Source organism: Lynx canadensis, chromosome A3 (assembly GCF_007474595.2).
Source record: "Lynx canadensis isolate LIC74 chromosome A3, mLynCan4.pri.v2, whole genome shotgun sequence".
NCBI classification, from domain to species: Eukaryota; Metazoa; Chordata; class Mammalia; order Carnivora; family Felidae; genus Lynx; species Lynx canadensis.
In genome coordinates this window covers 51990622-52003331 of record NC_044305.1, presented here as the reverse complement: position 1 = coordinate 52003331, position 12710 = coordinate 51990622, and the positions used below count along the sequence as shown (strand labels likewise).

At 43.5% G+C, this 12710-nt stretch overlaps 1 protein-coding gene across 1 annotated transcript in view; it reads left to right on the top strand.

Moving 5' to 3' along the window:
• The first annotated feature begins 2601 nt into the window (after positions 1–2601).
• Positions 2602–12710, top strand: part of LOC115510437 (sulfotransferase 1C1) — a 44018-nt gene continuing 33909 nt past the window's right edge. Inside the window, exon 1 of the mRNA XM_030310292.2 lies at positions 2602–2810. The gene's annotated coding sequence lies outside the window, so the exon portion shown is untranslated. The remainder of the gene's footprint in view (positions 2811–12710) is intronic.

Below are 12710 nucleotides of genomic sequence, written 5' to 3'. Positions count from 1 at the left end.
AGGTTACCAAAGACTTTGAAAGCTATCTCAATTACCCATGAAAAATTTGAGACAGAATTAACTATTATTCTAAGTCATCCTTTCGCTAACAAATTACAACAGAGATAACATGAGATTATTTGGCCTTTAGCAAACCAAGATAGAATAAAAAGTTTTTTATTTAATGCTGATAAACAGGTCTGTATCAAACCAACAAACTTAGATTAGCTTAAACATCCAATACATTCTGTATCCACTAAAAAGTTAATTTGTTAGGGGCACCTGGGTGGCTCAGTTGGTTAAGCATCTGATTTCGGCCTAGGTCATGATCTCATCAGTTCCAAGTTTGAGCCCTGTGTTGGGCTATGTGCTGACAGCTCAGAGCCTGAAGCCTGCTTCAGATTATGTGCCTCTCTCTCTTTGCTCTTCCCCCACTCACACTCTGTCTCTCTCTCAAAAATAAAATAACACATTAAAAGATAATTTGTTGTTCCCATTGTAACTTTTTACCTGGGACACCAGTGGGGGAATCTGAAGTAGGTGGTCCAAGGGGGTGCTCTTTGCTTCATGACATTGAGGATAAGAGGAGGAACATATGGTGCCTGAGGCACTGAGGAGCCAGTATGCAGGGAGCACCCCAGGTGGTACAGAAACAGGAGCAGGGGGAGGGGAAGGCAGAAGATGTGAGGTGCTAATAGAAGTCAGAGAAAGAGGACTCCTGGTTCTAAACCTTGTCAGCTCAGACAGAGGAGCAGGCACCAGGTTTTTGTTTTGTTTGTTTTCCACCAACTAGTGGAATTAGGCAGTCCATGTCAGGCTGGAGAAGACAGGGAATTTCCTGAAACAAAGGGAGTTTCAGCAGCTGCTTGGGAATATTCTTTAAAGTTGCCATCTTGAGGTAGACTAACCACAGTTGGCTCCAATTATCATAGCCATTAACCTGGGAAATGAATGAGGGACAGGCCCTCACCTTTATTAAAAACAGTAGGAGAAAGTCAGCATCCCCTTCATTATGGATGGCCTGTGTTTCCTCCAGCAACTGTGTTCTATTAGGAGGTGGCATATTTAGATAATTATTATCCAATATATCAGGAGGGAGTTTACTGGTCTTGTTCCTGACCAAACACACTCTGCAAGAGGCCCATGGGTCCAGGTCCTGATTTAGAGCCATGAAGGCCTAGACCTAGGGTACCTCTGTCCATTTGCCCTGTTTAATAAGGTCATGTAGTGTTACAGGAGATCATTTCCTTCCCAAAATTTTCAGTCTGAATTGTTTCCAGTGGGTTAAAAAGGCATCCCAAGGGAGAGTCCTTGGAGACCAAAGACAAGCTTCCATATTCCTCCTCGAGAGAGGCCTTGCTGAGAAGGCCAAGAAGAAACTGCTGTTTCAACCCATGGAAAACACTGGAAAAGCTTTGCAAGGGGGAATTACCCAATTTTGTAATGTAGGTAGTTGGTAGGGGACATTGATAGAAAACAATAAAGACAGAAATCCATCATGATCTAAGTGACATTCCAACACATATAGAAAAGTGAGGTGAGAGCCCCCTAGATATACATTAACTAGGTAAGGAAAGCATGGTCTGCTGTTTTCAGCAAGGCCAGAAAGCAGTGTTCTGCTTTGCAATGTGTTCCCCATGGTTTCCTAACCCAGGACATAGCTATTTGATTCCCCAAAATTCCTTATCTGTAATATAGGAAAAAAAATGATACTATCTCTCTGGCATGGCTATGGTAAGAACTTTAAAATTATAGTAACACAAGTAAAGCACTTAGAAATTGAGCCCAATATATTTGAGCCTTTAATAAGTGTTAGCTGCTTATTGTTTGACTTAATTCATTTGGGGGCCCATGGTTTCCTTGCATGGTAATTTCCATAAGAGGGCAAATATTAACATGTAAGCCTTGAAAATATCAGAGAAAGAAAAAATGCAGTTTAAACTGTGAGTAGCAGTGCTCGCTTCGGCAGCACATATACTAAACTGTGAGTAGCATAAACTCATAAGCAAATGTAGCTATCACTTTGTGAAATAAATTAAAACAAACAGATTTTGAAAATGTGCAAGATAACCATGTGTAAGGACATTTTATGATAATAGAATTGTGTAAGGCACCCAGGTAGTTCAATTAAACAAAACAAAAAATGTTTACTTTGCAATTACCAATAAATGGAATCCTAAACAAATTTTAAAGATCCATTGCATTTTTAACCTTTGACTTATATTCTATCAGAGCATTATGAACATCATAAACCAGGAATGGCAAAAGGTTTCATCTTTTAGCCAACTATTATCAATTGGAACTCTTTGAAAAATGTTAAGAAGGATTCTGAGGACACATTTTGGTTCATTGGAAAGAGTTTCCTGATCAATTATTAGCACACACTACAGATATACAGGGAAAGTGATGCTGCACATGCCATAGAATTACTCTTCCTTGTAATTCCAAATTTGTAATTCCAAAATAGTTTACAAGTGCCAGAAAATAGACAGCCATATAGCAAACAGTTTGGAACCAAAGGTCTGTCTGTGTTGTCAGTGAGATCTGCTGGAGATAATGACCAGGGCTTTCATTGGCTACTTCGTTCACCTCCTCTTTCCATTGTTAAGCACTTAGATGTAGCCTGATGCTCGACTTACCTTAGCGGGTCCTATATCAAGGGAACCGAGGGACAGGATCAGTGTACATCCTGTCCTTGTTTGTGGCACACATCTGAGGCTTCAGAATCACAAAGAATCCTGCAAGAAAAGCCTAAAATAAGCAGAGTCATCGAGTGTCAACAAATAGAAAGCAACAATCAAGGTCTCATAAAACCACTTGCCTGGAATCTTGTGAGTATTACCCAAAAGTCCTTATATGGAATCACCAGATTAGTTTCCTTCAAGGAGAACATAAAGCAAGGTCAGGAAGATGGAATGAAAGCTGATTACTTTCTACAGCTCATAAAGGAGAAATCTGTTTTTCAAATTTCTGAAGGAGAAAAAAGATACTTTTCTGCCCCTAGTCCCAAATTTCCCAAGGCCTCTGTCCATTGGTCCTATGGTGGCCTTACTGGATTAAAGTATAACTCTTTCCTCAGAATTAACTTAAATTCTCTCTGAGCACACTATTGCCAGGTCTTTCCCCTCCCTGCAGGTGGGAGACACTGCTGGTCTACCTCCACAGAGTAAGGCTCCCAATCTGTGTCTGTCAAATAACAGAGACCATCCTAAAACAGGGTTCAGACGAACCAAGACACTTAGGTCTCAGGTTCTCTGCCAAGGGTGTCATGACTGAGCCAGATTTCCCTGCCTGTTCAATGGACGTTGTTTTGAAAAAGTTGAAGGGCACAGTAGGAGCAGATTCAGGAGTCCAGGCAAGCAGCCTACAGGGATGACCATAGGCCTTCTTTGCCTTTCTGTGGCTACAGAAAGAATTCTCTCCTCCTAACTTACTATCTTCAGAAAAGGTTCAGGCTAGGCAACCATAGACATTTAGTTCTGGGAGTGGAAGGACAATGCGCAGGCTCTCTGGAGCCTCAGGCCAGGGAGCTGTGACATTGAGTTGTGACATTCCAAAGCCACAGGAGAAACAGGAGCCTGAGGTAGTGCAGGGCATCTTGCATAACCCACATCTTGCATAAGTGAGGCTCAGAGGTTCTCTGAAAGCTTCACCCTTTACCTCAGTAACAGGTTGTCCCGTTACTGAAACCCCACCCCTTCCCGAGATGCCAGAACTTGGGTGGTGGAGACAGTCCCTGTGTGGCCAGCATGATCAAGTGAGTGAACTGCATCAGGTCAATTCTGTGACATTCCAGAGCTGAAGTTCTCCCCTCAGGTGGGCACTAGTAATGTTAACTACTACCCCCAGTAACCTCCTGAAAGCTGCTCTACAGGGCAGTGTGGGCTCCTGGGCCCTTCACCTTGCCTTGGGGCCCAACAAAGTTGTGTCAGAATGCAGTAAATAGGCGGATGGGGAAGCAAGATACATCCCTGGCCCAAAGGGACACATTCACATTCCACCAAGACAGGGGACTGGAACTAGGGGCCTGCAGGGGGGCACTCATGGGCTAGTGTCCTGGGCAAGTCCTATCTCATGCATGCCTCCACTGGCTTAGCTGTGATTGAGGATGGACCCAGAGGGCTTGAAATCAGGAGGAAACTCCCACCTTCACAGTGCACAGGAGAGCTGACCACATGCCAATTCCATTTTCCCACAACGAAATACACAGGCTGGGGCTTTGTCTATAAGTAGTAGCAATGACGATATGCTGTTGGGGTTAAGGTCGCACAGAAGGCAAGCTGTGATTCAGGAAGAAAAAGATGTGTCTTCCTATTTGATGGGTAGATAAGCACATTTAAAGTCAGTTAATGACAATAACAAAAACCAGGATCCCACTCTGTGCCAGTTATCAGACCAGCACTGTGGAGGCCCTGAGATAAATGGAATGTGGTTCCTGAGATCGAGAAGCTGTTTATAGATTTCCAGGGCACCACTATTTTCCTGTGTCATGGAAATTGTTTTCACCAAACTTATTATGTTTAGATGATCTTTTAAGAAAGAATTTGGTTTTTAAATAAATGTTATTTAATTTTTCAATCAATGTAAGAAGTGTTAAAAGTTTAAAACCCAGGCGAGTCCTTTCTGCTGGTGTACAGAATAATAGTTTCTTCCCTTAAGCCAAAAATAATAGATTAATGAACTGGTTCCAATAACAAAACAAACAAAATTGCTTGAAAATCCCGCCAATGCAAAGAAATTCTATTACATACAACAAGCATACTTTTGGGCCAGGAATGTATCTTGCTTCCCCATCCACCTAAATGTGAAGCTGAGCATGAGGAAGAAAAAAGGACATTTAAAGGTACCCAGGGGAAAAAAGGCTTGGTGTAGCAGGGCACCGACCACTGCTGGGTGTGGTGGGGAAAATGCCCACCTCCTCGCCTGTGAAGGTCAGAAGCAGGGACCTGAGGGAACTGAAGATAAACAGCCCTGTTGTGAACTTGGATTCTTTAAAATATTCTGAAAAAAAAAGTGTTCTGAAGAAAACTTGTCTCTCTGTACCAGGAGACAGTGAGGAAGCTTGACTATGTTTTCATGGGTTATGGATGGAAAAAAGTGTCCCCTAAAGATTTGTAAGCTTGAGTCTGTGCTACAGATCAAATTCTACAACCCACTGGGCCCAGCAACCCCAAAACAATAAATTAACATAAAAATAAGTCACAAATTAGAAATAGCTCTGGTCCACCTCACAGGGGCACATCCAAACCTCGGACAGACAAGCCCGCAACCAGACCACATAGGACTCTGACATGTGTCCCCACAGAAAACAAACTGACAACTCCAAAATTAAAACCTCATTTATAAAGAACCAGCAGAAAGGGCAAACAGCATATGAAGACTTCTTAGAACTTTAGGTAATATGACTATGAAGCCATCAATATTTTAAAGTTTATATTAGGCATAGCCAGAGACAGAATTGTATGTTTAGAGAAGCAAATACCCTGAACAAGCCAATAGTTATAGAACGTCCTTTTAAAAAACTATACAGGGGCGCCTGGGTGGCGCAGTCGGTTAAGCGTCCGACTTCAGCCAGGTCACGATCTCGCGGTCCGTGAGTTCGAGCCCCGCGTCGGGCTCTGGGCTGATGGCTCAGAGCCTGGAGCCTGTTTCCAATTCTGTGTCTCCCTCTCTCTCTGCCCCTCCCCCGTTCATGCTCTGTCTCTCTCTGTCCCAAAAATAAATAAACGTTGAAAAAAAAAATAAAAAACTATACAAAATATTTTTCAAATATATCTTGTATTTGATGTGGTACTGGAACCCATGTGAGGCTGGAACCCACCAACCTTGAGATCACAACCTGAGCCAAAATCAAGGGTCAGATGCTCAACCAACTAAACAACCCAGGTGCCCCTACATGAATTTTTGTTTAAATAGTGTGAAGAACACCTATAAACATTCTCCTAGATTCAACAAGGAATAAGATTTTGCTGCACCTATTCCCCACCATTTTCCTCTATTTACAAATAAATGTATAATATTTTAAAGGAACATCAGAATGTAAACTGAGGTCACTGTGACACTTCACCTCCTACATACTGCAGTTGATATTTCCTAAAAGTAAGGACATTCTCTTCTCTTATTAGAACACCACTAGGCAGGCAATCTATGTTCAGACTTCCCCAACTTGCCCAATAATGTCCTGTAAAGCTGCTTTTTTTCCTGTTAAGAACTCAGTAAACATCCTTGCGTTGCCTTTTGTTATGTTTCTTTTGTCTCTTATAAATCTGGATCAGTACCCCTGGCCCAAACCATTTTGTTCTCTTTTGTTGTCTATTTCCCTGATATTGATTCTTTTGAAAAATTCAAGCCAGTTATTTCACAGAACAGCCCACATTCTGGTTGCATCCAATTAGTTCTTGATGATGAAATTCAGGCTAGACATTGTTACTAGAAAATGCCCCAGGTGATGCCTCTGATATCTGGCTACATCGCAGCTGGCACACAATCCAGGTCATTCTGCTATCAGGAATGCTAATTTACACTTGGTGGAGGTCATCACCTCCCCATCTCTTCATTAGAAAGTACATTTTACCCTCTATAATCTGCTGTGAGTGGATACTTTGTGTGAATATCCTATTTCTCTCAACACTGTATCTAATGGTGGTTAGCATCCCCTGGTGCTGTTTTTATATCTACCGTTCCTTTTACATTTATTAGCTGTATTCATCCACAAAGAAGATCAGCTGAAATGCTTTAAAAGCAGTCACAGAGCCCAGCAGAGCAAACAAAAATGTTGTCTGGAGGATCCTACCTTCAAAATAGAACTAAAGAAGGTCCACATATCAAGTGTTCCTGACCATAAATTGTGCTGAGAAGCCAGAGCAAATGTGCTGAAGTATGAATATGCAGGACTGACCTGCTGAATGAAGAGGCACGAGCTCAGGGGCAACAGGTAGCTCTCTCAACATCTGACCTCCCAGTCTGGGGCCATGAAAACCCTGGAGTCATTTTGATTGAAGATGCAATTTCAGTATACCCACATAAACGAAGTACAGCCACAAGATTTATTATTTAGAGATCCCAGAAGGGAGGTGATGCAATGAGCCCAGGGAAGGGCTGTCTTCAGTCCCAGGTCACCAGCAAGCAGGAGATCAAGAGCGGGGTAGCAAGCATCTCTTACAAGATGATCAGGATGGTCGTCACTGACTTTTCGTGGGCCTAACCCTAAGTGGTTATTTTAGAAGATGCCCTGGTAAAAGTCAAGCAGGAACTTATGGTGGGCATCCTAAAATGAATTTCAGACCCTGGGTGTGAGCTAGTTGTCATACTGTGAAATCCCTGGGCAGCAACTCAAAATAGCTGTTTTCACATCACAAGTGACCCCTCAATGCCTAGACTTTAGTCTTTAGGGAAACTCATGGGCACTGTCCAGACAGCAGAGATAATGAAAGCTGCTGACATGGATTGGTCACCCAGCACGTGAAACATATGAGCAAAGCATAAATGCCAAACAACAATATAATTCAACGAACAACAGTTCGAAATCCTGTCAAATCTTTCCCCTCATTTGTTGCAGTCCAGCCAAGAAAATAAATCAAAGCCCTTGGATAAGATAGTTGTACCTGTTGGGCTGTCTGAACTTGTCCAGAATTATTAATACATATGCATCAGGGGGTGGCCTTTATAGGACACACACCTCCTTGCTGGGCCAATAAGTAATCTAAAGCCACATGGTTATCTAAAACCATCTGTATTAAGAAATCACTAAGAAATGCACTAACAAACAAGACTATTAGAGGGCTTAACAGGGAGATTATGGAGCCCTGAGCAGTGACTATGGGGAAGGGTGGTGTGGGAAGGTGACCCTGGGGCTTTGTTCTTGAAGTGGGGAGTGCTATGCCAGGTGCACCTCCAGCCAGGGAAGGGTCCTCTCAACAGAAATTAAAATCACTAACTCCTAGTAGGATGCATGATATGGACCAATCTAACAGGTGTGATGACAGCAAGCAATTGAGTGATGTGTTAAAAGGGCCCCACAAAGTGGTAAGACTGGACACATACCTTGGCTTCCCAAAACTTAAAGGCACAGCAGAGAGCAGCCTGCCTCACAGTCAAGTAGCAAGCAAGGGGGCCTGGGATAAACATAGCTAACTATGCCAAATGGGGATCAACAGCAGGGGATTCTGATAAATAAATTCTGTTCAGTTCACAACCAAGTCCCGAGGAGTATTCACCATCAACTGCCATGTGTTCCTGGATGTCATCTCTGCTACAGGAGAAGATCACAGAGATAGCATTCAGGATGAGGCTGTGTCCTGGGGTGTCATGGGCTAGGGTTCTATCATGTCCAGAATCCTCAAGTCCCATACTGTTGGTATGGTCATGTCTCAGATTTCATGCCATTGTGGACATGGGCATTGCCATCTCCAGCATAGCCACAGTCAAAGGGAGCCATGCTATAGTAGAGTGGCTCTCCCAGGGAGCCACTTAGGAGGGGGACTGAGGGGCCAAGAGGTCTAACAGGGTCTCATGGATTTAAAACGCCCTGATTAAGGTTTGCTTGCCCTGCCAGGAGAATTTATCACAAATTCTCAATAAATTTTGGGGGTCCTCAGAGATGCACCTCACAAATGATTGGGTGGTGCTCTCCTCCAAGGCATGAGTCTCCATCATTGAACAGAACAGCTGGAGGCACATGTATAGCCGTGGTTTTAAGAAAATTTAGTGATATGCGCTTGGCAGTTTGATGTTTGGCCTTGTCTTGCCAGAGATTGGTGTGAACTGCATACACCTATCAGCCAATTAGCATTGAAATTAGGGCAGTGTAATGGCCTGTTCCCAGAGGTGAGGATGCTGATGATCATTTGGGCAGGGCTGGTGGCCTTTAAGCATTTGTGCCATTGGTCCCATTTAAGAGAGAGGGCTTGAATTGCCGGCTAGTATCCACATGTGGCGTCCTTTCAGGTGTAGCCCCTCCAGAACTGACTTCCAACACTAGCCTTCCCCTGACTCTGGGTGCAATTGCAGGCGAGTGGCCAGGCAGTTTCAGCAACTCTCTAGTGTTGCCTCTCTGGGATCCAGGCGAAGCCCCATGACCCAGATGGCATGGCACACGAGGCACAGAGTAAGACCAGCAGCAGCAAACATCTGTAAGCATAATTTCATGCCTGTGCACTGACTGCTCCTCGTAGTGATTTACTATGGGATCATTGTGGGTCAGCTGCTTGCTGGTAACCTCCTCCAAAGTGGAATAGGACAAAGTGTTGTGACTGTCACAACACACCATCATCTAACACTCTGGTGTCAGGCATCCTGAGCTCCTTATCGGCTTTTAGGGTCTCACTTCTTGTGGGGAGGTGTGGTTAGGAAAAATGAGCTATCCACTGAAGCCACTAAACTTCGGAATTTCAGCTGGAATTTGCATATCAAGTGGGTAAGTGTGGCCCAGCAGCAGTAGAGGGGGTCTTTGTTTTTCTAATGGGCCAGGACTACCTACAACCAGGGTATCATCACTAACCACCTGTCCCCCATTGGGTCACCAGTGAATATTGGAAAGCAAGATGTTTGACGTTTGAAATCGGGAAGGGGACTCAAAAATGTTGGAAAACATGTAAATAATATCTCCCATAAGGTGAAGGCATTAGATTCGTGAGATAAGAATCAGGCAGCAGGGCCAGACAAGCCCATTGGTGTGAGGAGAGTGGTGGCCATATGGCCAAGAGTTTAAAGTGTCCCTGCAGCAACGAAGTTCATTTAGGAGTCCGTGTGTTGCCCTGTCACTTAAGGAGCAAAGACTTTAAAAGACCACTGTGACATTCAATAATGCTAGAGGATGGTGGTGGTATGGGATGTGAAATTTCCATTGGATGTCCTGCAGGAGGGCCCAGGGCAGTAAAATGAGATCCTTGAACTGAGTCAGTGGTATCAAGAGGGCTGAATGGGGGCAGGACATACTTAGAAAAGAAATATTATCTGCTCTATGAAAGTGTTCCTTGTGGGTGTAGCAAGCAGTAGTCTGGTAAAAGTATCCACACAGGTAATAGTGAAGTGGGTAGTGCCCACTAACAGAGGAAGTGGTCCTATGAAATCAAACTGCCAGTGGCTGAAAAGGCAGTCCCCTCCCTGAACTGAAGCATGACCTGAAAATTTCCAGTATTTGGCTTGAGAGTATAGTTTGCAATTCAGAACAATGCATTTTGCAAGGGCTGTCAACTGCCCTACAGTGGTCCCAGACCAGTGTGGCAGCAGCTCCCCTGCGACCTGAAGAGACACGGGAAGAGTAAGTAGTGAGGGAGAGGTAACTAAGAAAGGCCAAAATGGTGGAGGTGAGACCTAGAGAATGACGGGGGCGTGGGGGTGGGAGCTGTGGTTTTATGATGGAAAGTGGAGCCTGTAGAGTTGTTGGTAGAGTCAAAAGTTGAAAGCCCCAAATGGTTGGTGACCTGTATTAGGGGAGAGGCATCCACCTTGTGGTTAAGTACAGCCTCTGGTATGGTCATTTGTATGTGCTGAAATGGTAGTCATCTTAACTGTGACTGGTTCAGAAAATGGAAATAAGTCCAGTATGGGTACAGCACAGGCATGGTGGAGAGGAAGATGATAGTAGATGAAAAGGGATTTCCATCAGGGACCAGATTCTCTCTTCCTTGAAGCTGTCTTTGGAATCACTGGTAGAATCATATTTCTCTACATTTGGAAAAAATGCCATTTTTTAAATATCTCATACTTCTACCCAAACCTAGAACAATTTCTAAAAGAACTCAGGCAAAACATACATCCCATTTAGGAAGAAGAGGTAGCACCAACAGGTATGGCGGGCAACACCTGCCAAAGTTGGCTTCACTGGCCTGTCAGGATTTTCTACCATTAGAGTCACTTCTTAAAGTTATGACTATGTCTCCATGGCCCTATTAAAGCCATCCTGCCAGACTGGTAACCTGTTAATTTTGTTTTTAAATAGCATCTACGAATCTACAAATGCTAAAGAAAATATGTGTAGTGGCTCTGGGTGTGCATGACACAGACTACATATCTCTGAAGCATCAAGTTTACTTGAACATTCCGGGTGGAGACAAAATATTGTTAGATGAAACATTAATAGATATATCACAAGGAAGAATGGAAAACTCATTTTAATTTTTTATAAGAATTTATTTTCTAAAGTGATTTTAGGTTCACAGAAAAATCGAGAGGATGGTATAGAGATTCTTCATATATCCCCTCCCAATGTATGCCTAGCTTCCCCATCATGGATATTTCCCACCAAAGACTGAATTCCAGTTCAAGATTACAGTGTAGGAAGATCCTGAACTCAACCTCCTCTCACAAACTCACTAAGTCTATAGCCACATATGGAACAATTTCCTGAATAAAAAACCTAAAGGCTGACTGAGCAACAGCTATGGATTGGGCAAATGGGAAGACCACATTGAAGTAGGTAGAGAGACTGGGACAAAATCTCACCAAAAATCCTACCTTTGGTGTTGCACCTCACAGCTGGGAGGAAAATCAAAACCCACAGTTTCTCCCTGAAGAGCCCACATCGAGCACCCCAACTTTTAAGGCATACACCTGAGAAATGGGTCTCTAAAACATCTAACTTTGAAAACCAAGGAAGGTCATGTCCCAAGACCCATAAGACTATATATAGCAAACTGAGAAACAGCTCTTAAGGGGCTCATGTGCTCAGACTCCCCCACCCCAGGGCTCAACACAGAGGCAGCTGACCACTCCCAGACTTAAAGTGAAGGAGGCTCACCTGTTTAATGACACCAAATAGCAAGTGATGGTGAGGATTGTGCACTGTTGATGGGAAGGTAAATTGGTGCAGCCATTATGAAAACAGTATGGAAATTTCTCACAATATTAAAAATCCATCTACTATATGATCCAACAATTCTACTTTTGTGTATTTAATGAAGAACATGAAAACACTAATTAAAAAAAATACATGCACCCCCATGTTCACTGCAGCATTATTTACAATAGCCAAGATATGGAAACAACCTAAGTGTTCCTCAATGAATAAATTGACAAGGGATTTGTGGTGTACATATACAATGGAATATTATTCAGCCATTAAAAAAGGGGGGGGGGGTGCCTGGGCAGCTCAGTAGGTTTAACGTCTGACTTTGGCTCAGGTCAAGATCTAATGGTTCATGAGTTCGAGTCCCACATCGGGCTCACTGCTGTCAGTGTGGAGCCTGCTTCAGATCCTATGTCCCCCCTCTCTGCCCTTCCCCCTCTCACACACATGTGCCCACACATATGTGTTGTCTCTCTCTCTCCCTCTGTGTCAAAAATAATAAACATTAAAAACAAAACATAAACAAAAAAAGAATAAGGGGCACCTGTCTAGCTCAGTTGGTAGAGCATGTGACTCTTGATCACAAGGTTAGGAGTTCAAGCCCCACATTGGGTGTAGAGATTACTTAAAAAAATAATGAGGGGTGCCTGGGTGGCGCAGTCGGTTAAGCGTCCGACTTCAGCCAGGTCACGATCTCGCGGTCTGTGAGTTCGAGCCCCGCGTCAGGCTCTGGGCTGATGGCTCAGAGCCTGGAGCCTGTTTCCGATTCTGTGTCTCCTTCTCTCTCTGCCCCTCCCCCGTTCATGCTCTGTCTCTCTCTGTCCCAAAAATAAATAAACATTGAAAAAAATAAATAAATAAATAAATAATGAAATATTGCCATTTGCAACCATATGGATGGACCTCAAAGGCATTATTCTAACTGAAATAAATCTGACAGAGA